The following is a 13,649-nucleotide window of genomic DNA, read 5'->3' as shown; positions in this document are numbered from 1 at the left end:
CAGGCACGAGGGAGGGAGGCAGGCATCATCGGAAAGAGAACTGTAGGGGCGTGGCAAGGCATACCGAGCAGAGGTGTGTGGGGAGGTCTGCTCGCCCTGTGGTTTGGGTGGAGAACAGTTGTGGCCTGTGTGTGTATATGCGCTGAGGGGGCAAGGGGAGCCCAGGAGGACAGTCCTCTCAGCCTAGGCTCAAGGCCACGTGACTCACACAGCAGCCACCTACTCATTCAGCTCCCAGTCTCTGGTTAGCAGTGGAGACTGCTGATTGTCCACCAGCATTGATTTTCTGCTTCCTCCAGGGCATGCAGTCTCTGTGTCCCAGATGCTATTGTCCTTAGGTATGTCGATGAGGTAGGTTTTTGCCGATGGCATAGATTGGGAAGAGAAATGTGTTCCTTCCCAGGCCTCAGCCTTAATACGTACCCTCCTCCAATGGATGTGCCTGCAACCCCGTGTTCAAGCCAAGGCCTGTGGCCTAGGGGATGGCAGAGAAACAAGAGGGAAGGACCCCAGGCCCCAGTATGACCTCGTGGAACTCAAGAGTCTGCCCATCTGGAATGATCACCACGGACTATGACACAGGAGAGAAACACACTCCCGTCTTCTTTGTGCCAGTAAATCATTATTGGGTGCCTTTATTATGGCAACCTTACCTTACCCTGAATAAACAAAATCTGGTGATGGCAGTGGGGTGCTGTCCTAAAAAAAGCTCCTGCGGTGCCAGGCGTTGACTTAGGGATTTTGACTTAGCTGCCTGTGGGGAGGGTATAAATATTGCAGGCTGGAGAGTTAGAGTCCCTCATTATGCTTTGGAAGAGCATTTGGAAAAATCACGTTTATGACATTTTGGAAGGCTGATCGTGTACTGACCGAGCGCATAGCTCTAAGAGAAGCGGTTGGAAAGAGCCGGAATGTTAGCATGGGTCTGCTATCCTCTGTGGCTTTGTGGCTTTTAGCAAATTATTACAGGAAAGACATGAGTGATGGGAAAGAATAGGGAGTATCTAGAAACATGGGACCTCACAGGGGCGAGAGCCACCCCTTTTTGTAACCCACGCAGAAGGAGATCAGCTGATGAGGCTCAGAGCCTTTCTCCAAGGCCACCCAGGAAGCCTCGCCCTGGAGCAAGGTTAGACTAAGGATATCATCTGCCCACTCAAACTTATTGTGGGAGAATCCACATTCCCCTCCCTGCCCCTCCCCTCCGCCACCCCACACAGCCCAAATTAGAGTGAGAGTATTACTGAGGAGGGTTCTTGGCCTCTATGAATCAATAGAAATTGACCAGAGCCCAGACCAGAAATTCAGGCAAGGTTTTACTGGGGCTCCTTCTGCAGCAAGAGGCAGATTCTCTTCCTTCTTGTTCGCTGATGGGGTGGGGTGAGCTGGTTCCTAATACAGGGTGAGGGTAGGGATGTGGCCAGAGGTCGGGATGGGGGTGGCTTAGGTGTTTTGCCTGTCTCTTTGGTTCACATGACCTCTTTGGTTATGTGAAGCGGGCATGCGCAGTAGTACCCTGCTTTTGCTTCTGGCTCCTCCGAAGTGGCAGTGTGGGGGTGTTTTTGGTCTTTTTGAATCTTGTTGTCCATAATTTGCCCCCACTGCACATCATGCAATTATTTTTAGCCCCTTACAGTTTCTTTGTATTTTGTTACCTGGGGAAACATTTGTCCAGGTGCAAGTACTGCAGCAAAGTGTCACAGGTCCCAGGTTCCAACCTGTTTCAAGAGGGCCGGGCCAGAGCAGGCCACAGTGAAATAAAACTGCTTTCAGAATCATGTTGAGAAAACATCTTTGGGTATGATTCTTGGCCCCTGGAATCAGTTATAAGCACCTTGACCAGAAGCTTGTTGAGAGAATTGCCAAGGCAAGTAGCAGTTGGCCAGTGATTACAATTGTTTGAGCCCCAAAGAAACCTTCAAGGAGGCCAAACTATTTAATACCTGCTTCAGATGTAGCCACAGAAGATTGGGGAAAAGAGAATTTTCCAGAACTGGACTGGCCAGATTAGCTTCCTCTGCCAGAGCAAGTCCTGACTGTTCAGGCCAGTAGGATTTACCTACCTCGAAGGCAGTGGCCCCCCATTCCAGTACTCTCACTTGGAAAATCCCATGGATGGGGGAGCCTGGTAGGCTGCAGTCCATGGGGTCGCTAAGAGTCGGACACGACTGAACGACTTCACTTTCACTTTTCACTTTCATGCATTGGAGAAGGAAATGGCCACCCACTCCAGTGTTCTTGCCTGGAGAATCCCACAAGAATCACACAGAGTCGGACACGACTGAAGCGACTTAGCACAAGCATGCACGCCCCAGCCACTTCTGAATGTTTCCCTCTTCCCTTTTCCACATGGGAGTTTGTGTTGCGGTTTTCCTATTTCCTGTTTCCCACTACTCTGTTTCAGCTGGGGAGAGGTGAGGCTGGGGTGGTGGGAAAGGGGCAGACGAATTATCTCACAGTTTCTGTTGTGCACCGTGAGGAGTCATGTGGGGCTCTGGAGAGGATTTCCTTTTTCCCCAGGTCTCCCGCACTTTGATCTGAAAGTGTAACCAGATGGGGGTTTGGGATCCATATCTTCAGAAAGGGCATGCCTGTGTTCTGTTGTGGGAAGGACAGGTACCTAGTAGCCAGGTGAGCAGTGGATACTGGCTGCCCGTAGACCAATGAAATCTGTTTCTGCATCTTCCCGGGCACAGGGCCAGGCTGCAGTCTCCCCTCTTCGCGTTGAGCAGGGCCCCAGTGCTCCAGAAGGAGCGAGCCCATGACACGTGCCACAGAGGGCCTCGGCCTTAAGATGGGGGGCACGTGGCTTTTGTCCTTCCCCTGAAGATAAATGTGGGCATTCTTGTGGCCTGCCAGTGACCAAGCATGAGGGAGGTGCTGGGCACCTCAGGACAGGACCGGGAGCTGCCTGAGGAGGTGGGATGTGGACTCAAAATGAACCGTTCTCAGAGAGAAATGGACTCCAGTCTTCTCTAAACCACTGCCTTCCTCTTGAGTCTCTTTGGATTCATCTAACTAATACAGAGGACTTTCCCTCAGTCCACAGCAGAGCCGGGGTGGGAGTGCAGGGTGCCCTCCACCAAACTCATCAGAGCAGGTGTTCCCACAGTAGGAAAATCCCCATCCTCCCACCCCCAATGTGGTCCAGCTGTGGGGGCGGGGAAATGGAAGTGGCTCAGGAGTCACCATACACTCGCCCAGCTCTGCTCCTTGACCTGTGGCCTCGGGCAGATCACTTCCCCTCTGTCCCTGGAGCCCTCCCAGCTTCGATTGCTGAAGTTTATCAAAGACCCTCATGGATCGCCTTAGAGCACCTACAGCCTGAGAACCCTGACCCTGGGGGACGTGTGGGCAGGCAGCAGGGACCGAGACTAGACCTGTAACCCTGTCCCGTAAAGATTGGGAGACAGAGGCACAGCACTTCCCTCCAGCTCCTCTCTCCCAGCCTTGGGTAGAGTCCCAGAAACCCTGGGCTGGGCTGTTTGGTGCAGAATAATTCATGCCAAACCCAAAACGAGAGCCTGAGAGCCAACCTGATGTGGGCTGGAACCCCAGCCAATGTGCACTGCCCCATGGGCCTGCTCTGCCCCCACCAGAACTTGTTCTGGTAGATTTGGTTGGCCCTTAGGAAACCTCTGACCTTCCCTCTGATCTCATGCAGAGGAGTCTGACAGAGCCACCCTTGTCCCCGTGGCTCTGAACCTGTGAGATATTCCAGGAAAGGCCAGACCCTGTCAGCCTGTTACTCCCAGATCCATGCCCCATAAAACCCATTTTATTGGCTGTTTTATGTGTTCTGAGGTTTATTGGTTAGCTGTTCTCTGGTCTGCTATGGAATGTAATCCCACAGAAAGCTGCTGGCCATGCCCAATCTTCTTTGAACCATCAGTGAGTAGCCCATGTGTGGGACCAGGACTTGCAGAGCCCTCTGCAGGGCTTGGTCCCTGGCCCTAAAGAAGTCTGATAGGGACATACACACACACACACACACACACACACACACACACACACACAGAGACATTTATAAAACAGTTCAGGATGGGGAAGAAGCTCTCAACTTGAGTTGGGGTGGAAGTGGGGGTTTAAAGAGGCTTCTCTGGTGGCTCAGATGGTAAAGAATCTGCGTGCAATGCAGGAGACCCAGGTCTGATCCCTGGGTTGGAGCAAACCCCTGGAGAAGGAAATGGCAACCCACTCCAGTATTCTTGTCTGGAAAATTCCATGGACAAAGGAGCCTTGGCAGGCTATAGTCCATGGGGGTTTAAATACTGACTCTGAGTCCCCTAGGTTGTATTTGGCTTCAAAAAATGTAGCACAGAGTGGTGATGGGTCAAACTACAAAGACAATAGTTACTGTTTGTAGAAAAGACATCTGAAGGAGGGTTGAATGGCTCAGTCATGCCATCAAAGACCCAGATTCAAAGAGTATCTCAAGGATAGGAAATACAACCAGACATGGCTTAATGAAAGGCAGATCTGAGCATCAGAAAGCCACCTGGAGCTAAGCCACTTTCTCCATTTCCAGAGCAGGAAAAAGCCAGGTGTTAAGGACTGGGCAGTAAAGATGAATAAGGCTTAGGGGGAAAATAAGAGACCCAGATTCTGACAATGTTCTTTGCCATTTTTGACAACGTTCCCCCCACCCCCTCCATGGTTACAAGATGGCTGCCACAGTACCAGCATCACATCAGCCTTCCAGCAGGAAGGATGGTCCTGGCAAACAAAGAACCTTCACCTAGAACTCTCTTTTATCCCATTGTAGCATCATCTCAAAGTTCAGGAATCTCATCTAAATTATATCCAAGTTCAATGAGGCTTATTAGGTACAGTCCCTGAGGTACAGCTCCCCGACCTATAGTTCCTCTTGATCTGAAGACATGTCGACCATGGGGACAAATTATTTGTCCATCACACATCCAACATACAATGGTAGAATAAGCATAGGATAATTGATATAGACCTTTTTGTTCAAATATAAGAAAAATGGAAGGCACACCAAGGCATCAGTCTGTAGCTCTTCTGAAATATGGCTTCTCCTAACAGAGTCTTTAAGTTTTTACTAAGACTGTCCTTAAGATCCTTTCAACTTCTGTCTACTACCTAGCCCTGAAACTACTCCAAAATGTTTAGGTCTTTGTTATGGTAGTACCTACTTCCAGTTCCAATCTTTATTGCTGTTGCAATAGCTATTCCCAAGGTTGGTGGTTGGTGTAAAACAACATAATTATTTAGTATCTCTCATGAGGTCTCTGGTCAGTGTTCACGAGCACCTTGGCTGGGTGGTATTGACTTGGAGTCAATTATGAGGCTGAAGTCTGACGTTAGTTGGGGGCTGTAATCACATGAGGTCTTAACTAGGGCTGGAGGGTCCAAGCTGGCACACTCACACAGCTGGTAAATTGGTACTGCCATTGGCTGGAAGCCTCAGCTCCTCTCCCTGTGGTCTCTTCTAGAGGGCAGCTTGAGTGTCCTCATGACATGGTGGCTGGCTTTCCCCAGGGCAAGTGACCAGCCTGTATGTGAGAAGATTACACAAGGGTGTGAATCCCAGCAGAAAAGGATTATAAGGAGCCATCTTGGAGCCTGGCTACCACACAATACCTGCTTTAAAAAAAAAAAATTCTTGCTGTATTTACAGAGTAGCTCACTGAAGCATGTTTCGCTTCAATAAAGGACTGGGAACTGTTAGCAGTAGAGTTAAATAAATTGTGGTGCATTCATAAGAATGGAGTAATATGCAACAGCAAAAAAATAACAAGGTTATGAACTGATATGGAAAAGTCCTTAAGATATATTTTTATGTAAAAGAAGCAAGGTGAAGAACAGCACATCTGTTAGGGAATCTAGAAGTCTGCGTATGCATGGAGTGCCTTTGGAATGCTATTCTCTGAGGCTGTATAATGCTGCTCAGTTAGCCCTCTTGCAAAGATGGGAAGTGGAGGCACCAGTTGGTGAACTGGCTGTCTAAGCAAACAGTTCAGATAACTGAAAACCAGCACAAACTTGGCTCAGTAGCCTGGATAAAATGTTTCCACATTCTTGGTGAAGCAAGAGGACAAAGGCCAAGTTGCAAGTACTATAGGGGAGCCCTGGTTTCTCTGGGTGGGCTCTGCCGTATGTTTCTCCTCAGTTGGGAAGAGAGGACAAGGGACTCGGACGTAGGGGTATGGGGTCTTTCTGTGTATTTCATATTATGCAGATGATATGCAAATTACACAGAGGGTGCTGCCTGCACTTCTCTTTCTTCTTTGCAGAACCCGAAGGTTTGGTGCTATCGGCCAGGATGGAGCAACAGGAACTGGATTTAACTTCCTGCCTGAAACAGCCAAAAAAAGTCAGACAAAATATTTATGAAAAAGCAGTTTTCAAGTCGCTAGATATCAGGCAGTGAAGGACAGTGATTCTTGACATAGGAAGTAAGTCATGTGAGCCTTGCATCGCTCTGGATCATTGTTTTGAAAGACTTCCAAGACTGTGGGTCAGGAAGCGTCAGGAACTCAGATGGATCCTGGCACACTCCCTGAATTGAGAAGCGGGAGCTGACAGCCTGGGCAGACCAAAGCGTCTCGAGTTGGCAGGGCAGTGTGTGCGAGAGGAGAGAGCTACAAAAGAATGAATTCCAGATGTCTGCAGAGGGTCTTGCTCCAGGATCCAACAGAGCCCTGATCAGTGAATGTGTTTGAGGCTGGGGAGAGAAACACCCAGAAAGGATTAGCGGAAACCCTACCTGGTGCTCACACAGAGGTGAGAATAACACCCGTTCTATCAGCCAGACTGGAAAACCTCCTAATTCTCAGGGCATTGGAAAGAGTACTCCGAAGGGCTTGCCTCAGTAGCGGGGACAATTAACCTGACCCTAAACATGGGGCTTCCCGGGTGGCCCGGGGTGAAGCACCCACCTGCCCGTGCGGGAGCCTCGGGCTCAATCCTGGGGTCGGGAAGATCCCCTGGAGAAGCAAAGGGCAACCCACTCCAGTATTCTTGCCTGGGAAACCCCGTGGACAGAGGAGCCTGGTGGGCCCCAGACCACGGGGTAGCAAAAGAGTTGGACTCAACTCAGCGACTAAACAACAACAGCTCTGGTCTTGTGTAACAAATCCTAAAGCAAGACTCAAAAGGATCCTTTAGCGCAAATATCAATAATCTCTATTTTATTGAATGCTTTTATAAATAATGGAGGTGAGTGTTAAATGCCTTTTTGGCATCAATGGAGATGACCATGATTTTTTTTCCCCGTCCTAGATCAATTAATAAAATAAATTACATGAATAGATTTGCTTTAAGGATACTCAACCATCTTTGAAGTCCAAGGGAACATTTTTATGTCAGCATGATGTATTGCTCTTTAACATGCAGCTGGATTCTGTTAGATATTTTCCTTAGGTATTTTAGGTTGTTTTTTACAAATGACATCAGGCTGTGAATTTTCCTTTTTTGGTGCTACCTGAAATTGATAACTCTTGACATAGCTCTCCATTTCCTTATTAGAAATGATCTGTTTAAATGTTTTTATTTCTTTTGGACAGCTTTTACCTATTGTTTTTACTGAGGAAATTATCCATTTCATCTGTTATCAAGTTCACGCACATAAGGTAAACAAATCAATTTCATGTGAACCTCTTAATCTCTTCCATTTCTGCGGGATCCCCCAGTCATTTCTTATTGTGTGTATTTGCATTCACCTGCCTTTTGCTATTGAATTTTTTTTTCAAAGAACTAGCTTTTGTGTTTATATATTGGTTATGTAATGTTTTCTATTTTATAACTTTTATTAATGCCTGCTTTTATCTCTAATAGTTCTTCCTTTCCTTGGTTCAATTTATTGTCTTTTTTTTCAACTTATTGCCTAATTTTTTGAATTGGAAGCTAACTTTACTTCTCTTCTTCTCTCCACCCTTTAAAAAAATTTATGTAGATCTTTAAAGCCATAAATTTTCCTCCAACTACTCCTGTAACTGTATTTCATTTTTACTCTTTTATGGGAATACTGTAGTTTTAGTTTGTATTTCCTTTTTTGATCTAAGTCATTTAACTATCAGTTTAATATTAGGCTTCCCTGGTGGCTCAGATGGTAAAGAATCTACCTGCAATGCAGGAGATGGGGATTCAATCCCTGGGTTGGGAAGATCCCCTGGAGAAGGGAATGGCTACCCACTCCAGTGTTCTTGCCTGGAGAATTCCATGGACAGAGGAGCCTGGAGGGCTACTGTCCATGAGGTTACAAAGAATTGGACACGACCAAGTGACTAACACTTTAAAATTTTTCCATGCAGAAGAATATTTATTTTTTCAGATATAGTTATTAATGTCTTCTTCTTTAATTTCATTGTGGCCAGGCAATGCTTTCCATAGTACTCCTCTTTCTGGAAAGTTTGAGATTATTTGTGAAAAAAGACCTTGTGAAAGTTCCGTGGTCACATGAAAATACAATGTGTTTACAATTTTCATGTCAGATTTGCCCAATAAATTATAATGTTAGTATGTTACTATGTGTCTGTGATATAGACAAATAGGATATTCACTGTAATCTCTTCTACTATTCTACCTGGGCATAGGATTAGACTACATTTACCAGATCTTCTTATAGATAGGTGTGCCCATGAGACTAAGTTCCATCCAATAGAATGTACGTAGAAACTTTTGTGCCATTTCTACATTTAGGTCTAATGACTGTATATATTAAAAGATGCTTGCTCCTTGGAAGAAAAGCTATGACAAAGATAGACAGCATATTAAAAAGTAGAGACATTACTTTGCCAACAAATTCCATCTAGTCAAAGCTATGGTTTTTCCAGTGGTCATGTACGGATGTGAAAGTTGGGGTCTAAAGAAAGCTGAGCACCGAAGAATTGATGCTTTTGAACTGTGGTGTTGGAGAAGACTCTTGAGAGCCCCTTGGACTGCAAGGAGATCCAACCAGTCCATCCTAAAGGAGATCAGTCCTGGGTGTTCTGTGGAAGGACTGATGCTGAAGCTGAAACTCCAATACTTTGGCCATCTAATGAGAAGAACTGACTCATTTGAAAAGACCCTGATGTTGGGAAAGATTGAGGGCAGGAGAAGAAGGGGATGACAGAGGATGAGATGGTTCGATGGCATCACTGACTCAATGGACATGAGTTTGAGTAAGCTCCAGAAGTTGGTGATGGACAGAGAAGCCTGGTGTGCTGCAGTCCATGGGGTTGCAGAGTTGAACACGACTGAGCGGCTGAACTGACTGACTGACACCTCTCCCACATTTTCTGTTTTCTACTTGTCAGCTGAAATCTGTATATGGTGGTGGCTCAGCTTCCACCATGCTGATGAAGACACAGCTCCAGAGGTGGCGGACTAGACGTTTGGAAGGAACCTCAGCCTGGAATGCTTACCTTTTTCTAGTACATGAGAAAGAAACTTGGTTCTTTAAGTCATCGTTTCTTTTCTCTATGTCTCTGTCTCTCTCTATCTCTCTCTCTCACACACACACATACCCACAGAGGCAGCAATCCTTACCCTGTGCATGCCGGCATGCTAAGTCGCTTCAGTCATGTCCGACTCTGTGCGACCCTATGGACTGTAGCCCGCCAGGCTCCTCTGTCCATGGGACTCTCCAGGCAAGAATACTGGAGTGGGTTGCCATGCTGTCCTCCAGGGGATCTTCCTGACCCAGGGGTTGAACCACGTTCCTTACATCTCCTGCATTGGCGGGCAGGTTCTTTACCAGGAGCACCGCCTGGGAAGCCCCAGTCCTCACCCTAACGAATAATCAAAACTGGCACCACGGGTAGGACACTGCCGTAACCGAAACCCCAGTGGGCAGGTGGCAGGAACACAGATGTTGTGGGTTTGTATGCTGGAAAGCTGGGGGCTCCTGGCCAAATCATTGGTGAATTTGTTTCCTGCAGGTCTGAGAGGCAGGTTCTGTGCCTGCCACGGCTGTAACTTAAGGAGAAGTTGGAGAGAGCTGGACTGTTAGCGAATATTGGTCGTTCCCTATTACTTTTAGCAAGATATTCGAAGAAAAGAGATGACATCCACACATATTGGGCAGATTTCAAGCCAAGATGAAAGGGAGAAACATGTAAAAGTGTAGGGGCTTCACAGGGTTGAAAAAGCCATCTGTTTCTGTCACCCAAACCACAGGAGATCTGACAGTCATGGCTCAGAGCCTTTCTCAGACTGTCTGTCAAGCAAAACATTCATTCAAGGCGTCCAGCCCCAAGGCAGGGATCAGACCAAGGCTTCTCAGCAAACCTCTTATTTCGGAAGGACTCCAAATAGCTGCCTTTATGTGAGGAAAGAGGTGTGGCTAGAGCCCAGAAGCAAAAAGATGAAGTCGACTTGAGAATTCTGTGAGAAAATAGCTTCAAGTGTGGTTACTGGCTTAGGAGATGACTGGAAACAAACAGATTTTTTTTTTAACCCTTGCCTGAGATCGACATGCACACACTGCTATATTTATTTATTTACTTATTTTGGACTGTTTTGGGTCTCGGTTGCCGTGAGCAAGCTTTCTCTAGTTGCAGTGAGCAGGGGCTGCTCTGCATTGCGGGGCACAGGCTTCTCATTGCGGTGGCTTCTCTTGTTGCAGAGCACAGGCTCTAGGCACATGGGCTCCGGGAGCTGCAGCACAGGGACTCACTGGTTGTGGCTCACCGGCTCTAGATCGTGAGCTCAGTAGCTGTGGCCCACAGGCTTAGCTGCTCTGTGGCATGTGGCATCTTCCCGAACCACAGATCGATCCTGGGTCCCCTGCATTGGCTGGTGGATTCTTACCCTCTACACCACCAGGGAAGTCCTGGAAACAGACTTTGACTTCTCATACATCTTACAGGGAACTGGTTTTTTTTCCCCCCATAGTTGTTTAGGCCCTAAGCCAGCTCTCAAGGAAGACATGTTTTCTGACACCCACTTCCGATGGGGGCAGAAGAGAAGGAAGACTGTCTCAGAGCAGACAGAGCACCCACTGCTGGGTCGGGGCCCTGACAGTCCCTGCCCTGGGACTACTGTGTACTGTCCATGCTCTGTCCTCTGGATGGAGGTCTTTATTGTGGTCTTCCTTTCTCTGTTTTATTCCTGCCTATTGGTCAGGAGGGTGGGACAAACAAATTGTCTTTGGCTTCCAGGCCATCGGACTACAAGGAACCATATCTGGGCCAGGTGGAGAGGTCTGTGTATCACTGAGGGATCGCCAGTATTGTAACTGGACAGACTTTGGCGTGTGGCCCGTGGAGGATGGTTGAGTGTGTCCTCCTCACGGGGTAGTGGGCACCCAGAGGGATGGGCTTTGGCACAGATTGCTAGTGATCCCCTGAGATCTGTCCACTTTCCTAGGCATGAAGCCGGGCCACTACCAGCTCACCCCACTCTCTTTAGGTTTATCCAGTGACAAGTTTCCTCCAATAAAATATGAATGTAAGTAGTATTTCCCACTTACAGACCCAGGTCTGAGATTATGAGCATGTCAGCTCCACAATTTCTCCTTGCTCCCTGCAGAAGCAACCTAGATACGGTGGTAACTTGAGTTCTACAAAGCTGATGTTGCTTTGTGGTCTTAGGGAAACGTGGAAGGAATGTGGGTCCGTGAACTATTGAGTGAGTAGAGCTGTCTAGCATCCTGGACTGTTACAGGTGAGAAAAATAAAATTATTTCTTCTGTAAGTCTTTTGTGTTGAGCAGAGCTGCCTTACTGAATACATGATCTTTGCTTTTCTGCCCCTGAGACCACCATGAGAGAGATGAATTTCCATGTCTGACTTCTCACGTGCTCTGATTTTCCTTGTGTGACTGTAACTAGTCCCTGTGAATGGAGCTGCTGGATTATCTGCTGCACAGATATTTATAATAGTTATATCTGCATTTGAGTGGCACCCTGATACATAGCTTAACTCCTTTTCATTGTTTTTAATGCTTTGGCCTGAATTGTCCTTTGTTTGATAATGAGATAATGACTTCTGTTAGCCATCATTATTATTACATATTTGACTAGAATGCCTTTGTTTGTCTTTTAGCTTCAACCTCTTTCTATCGGTATATCTCTTGCATCTGCTGAAGAAAGTGTTAGTCACTCAGTCTGACTAACAGTCAAAAGTCTAACTCAGACTCAGTCAGAAGTCTGACTCTTCATGACCCCATGGACTGTAGCCCGCCAGACTCCTCTGTCTATGGAATTCTCCAGGCAAGAATACTGGGGTAGGTTGCCATTCCTTTCTCCAGGGGATCTTCCCGACCCCGGGATCGAACCTGGATCTCCTGCACTGCAGGCCGATCCTTCACCATCTGAGCCCCCAGAGAAGCCCCATACGCCCTTGCGTACAGTGAAGGGTTGATTTTAATTTTACTTTGAGATTTAATCTGAATACATATATATTTTTTAATTAGTTTAAATACAGACGTATAACTAGAGATTGAATCAGTAATCAAAAATCTTCCAACAAAGAACATTTTTAGGCCAGATGACTTCACGGTTGAATTCTTTCAAATATTTAAAAAGGAATTAATACCAATACTTCTCCAAACCTTCAAAAATTAGAAAAGGAGGGAACACTATCTAACTCATTCAATAAGGCCAGTATTATCCTGATACCAAAGCCAGACAAAATGCCACAAGTAAAGGAAACTACATACCAATATCTCTTAGGAATATCGATGCAAAAATTCTCAACAAAATGCTAGCAAACTGAATCCAACAGCCCATTAAAAGGATTATACACCATGATTGAAGGCAGGAGAAGAAGGGGACGACAGAGGATGAGATGGTTGGATGGTATCACTGACTCAATGGGCATGAGTTTGAACAAGCTCTGGGAGATGCCGAAGGACAGGGAATCCTGACGTGCTGCAGTCCATGGGGTTGCAAAGAGTTGGACACGACTGAGCAACTGAGCAACAACACCACCGTGACCAAATGGGATTTATCCCAGGAATGCAAAGCTAGTTCCACAAATCCAATAGCTTTTTATAATAAAAACGCTCAGTAACTAAAATAAAAGGGAATTTCTTCAGCATGGGAAAGGACATTTATGAAAAGCCCATGGCTCACATCATTCCCAACAGTGAAAGACCAAAAGTTTCCCTAACTAGGTTCAGAAACAAAACAAGGATGCCTACTTTTATCCTTGCTGTTCAGTATTGCACTGGGAGTTCCAGTCAGAGCAGTTAAGATTCTTATTTAGGAAGCCTTCTTTTTTTTTTCTAGTGTTTACCTTCATAATCATAGTGTTATATATAGAACACTTAGTTCTATATAGACAGTATCTATCACTGTCCCAGAATGAACAATGAAAAATTGGTACGTTTCCCACCTCCCCATTTCTCTCTCAACACAATGCAAAATGATCTCTATATATGTTTATATTTGTGTTATTGAAGCTGAAGCTCCAATACTTTGGCCACCTGATGTGAAGAACTGATTCATTGGAAAATACCCTGATGCTGGCAAAGACTGAAGGCAGGATAGGAGAAGGCGATGACAGAGGATGAGATGGTTGGATGCCATCACTGAGTTGATGGACATGAGTTTAAGCAAGCTCTGGGAGTTGGTGATGGACAGGGAAGCTTGACATGCTACAGTCCATGGGGTTGCAAAAAGTTGGACATGACTGAGCAACTGAACTGAATTTGTATTATTAAATGTTATAATAAATGTGTTAAATATATTATTCGAT

The 13,649-nt window shown here is 46.3% G+C and overlaps 1 long non-coding RNA gene across 2 annotated transcripts; it reads left to right on the top strand.

Moving 5' to 3' along the window:
- Positions 1-6,129: 6,129 nt before the first annotated feature.
- Positions 6,130-13,393, top strand: LOC105000297. Of its 2 annotated transcripts, none has more exons than XR_826717.1 (4): positions 6,130-6,747; positions 7,530-7,595; positions 11,541-11,613; positions 11,994-12,159. It is a non-coding gene; the product is annotated as an uncharacterized LOC105000297 (long non-coding RNA). The 2 variants fall into 2 exon arrangements; XR_826713.1 differs by lacking the exon at positions 11,994-12,159 and adding an exon at positions 13,354-13,393 and having other exon boundaries at positions 6,132-6,747.
- The last annotated feature ends 256 nt before the right edge of the window (positions 13,394-13,649 follow it).

This window comes from Bison bison, unplaced genomic scaffold, assembly GCF_000754665.1.
Source record: "Bison bison bison isolate TAMUID 2011002044 unplaced genomic scaffold, Bison_UMD1.0 scf7180017854252, whole genome shotgun sequence".
Lineage (NCBI taxonomy): Eukaryota > Metazoa > Chordata > Mammalia > Artiodactyla > Bovidae > Bison > Bison bison.
Note: the sequence above shows the minus strand (reverse complement) of the source record. Positions and strands in the feature narration are given on the sequence as shown.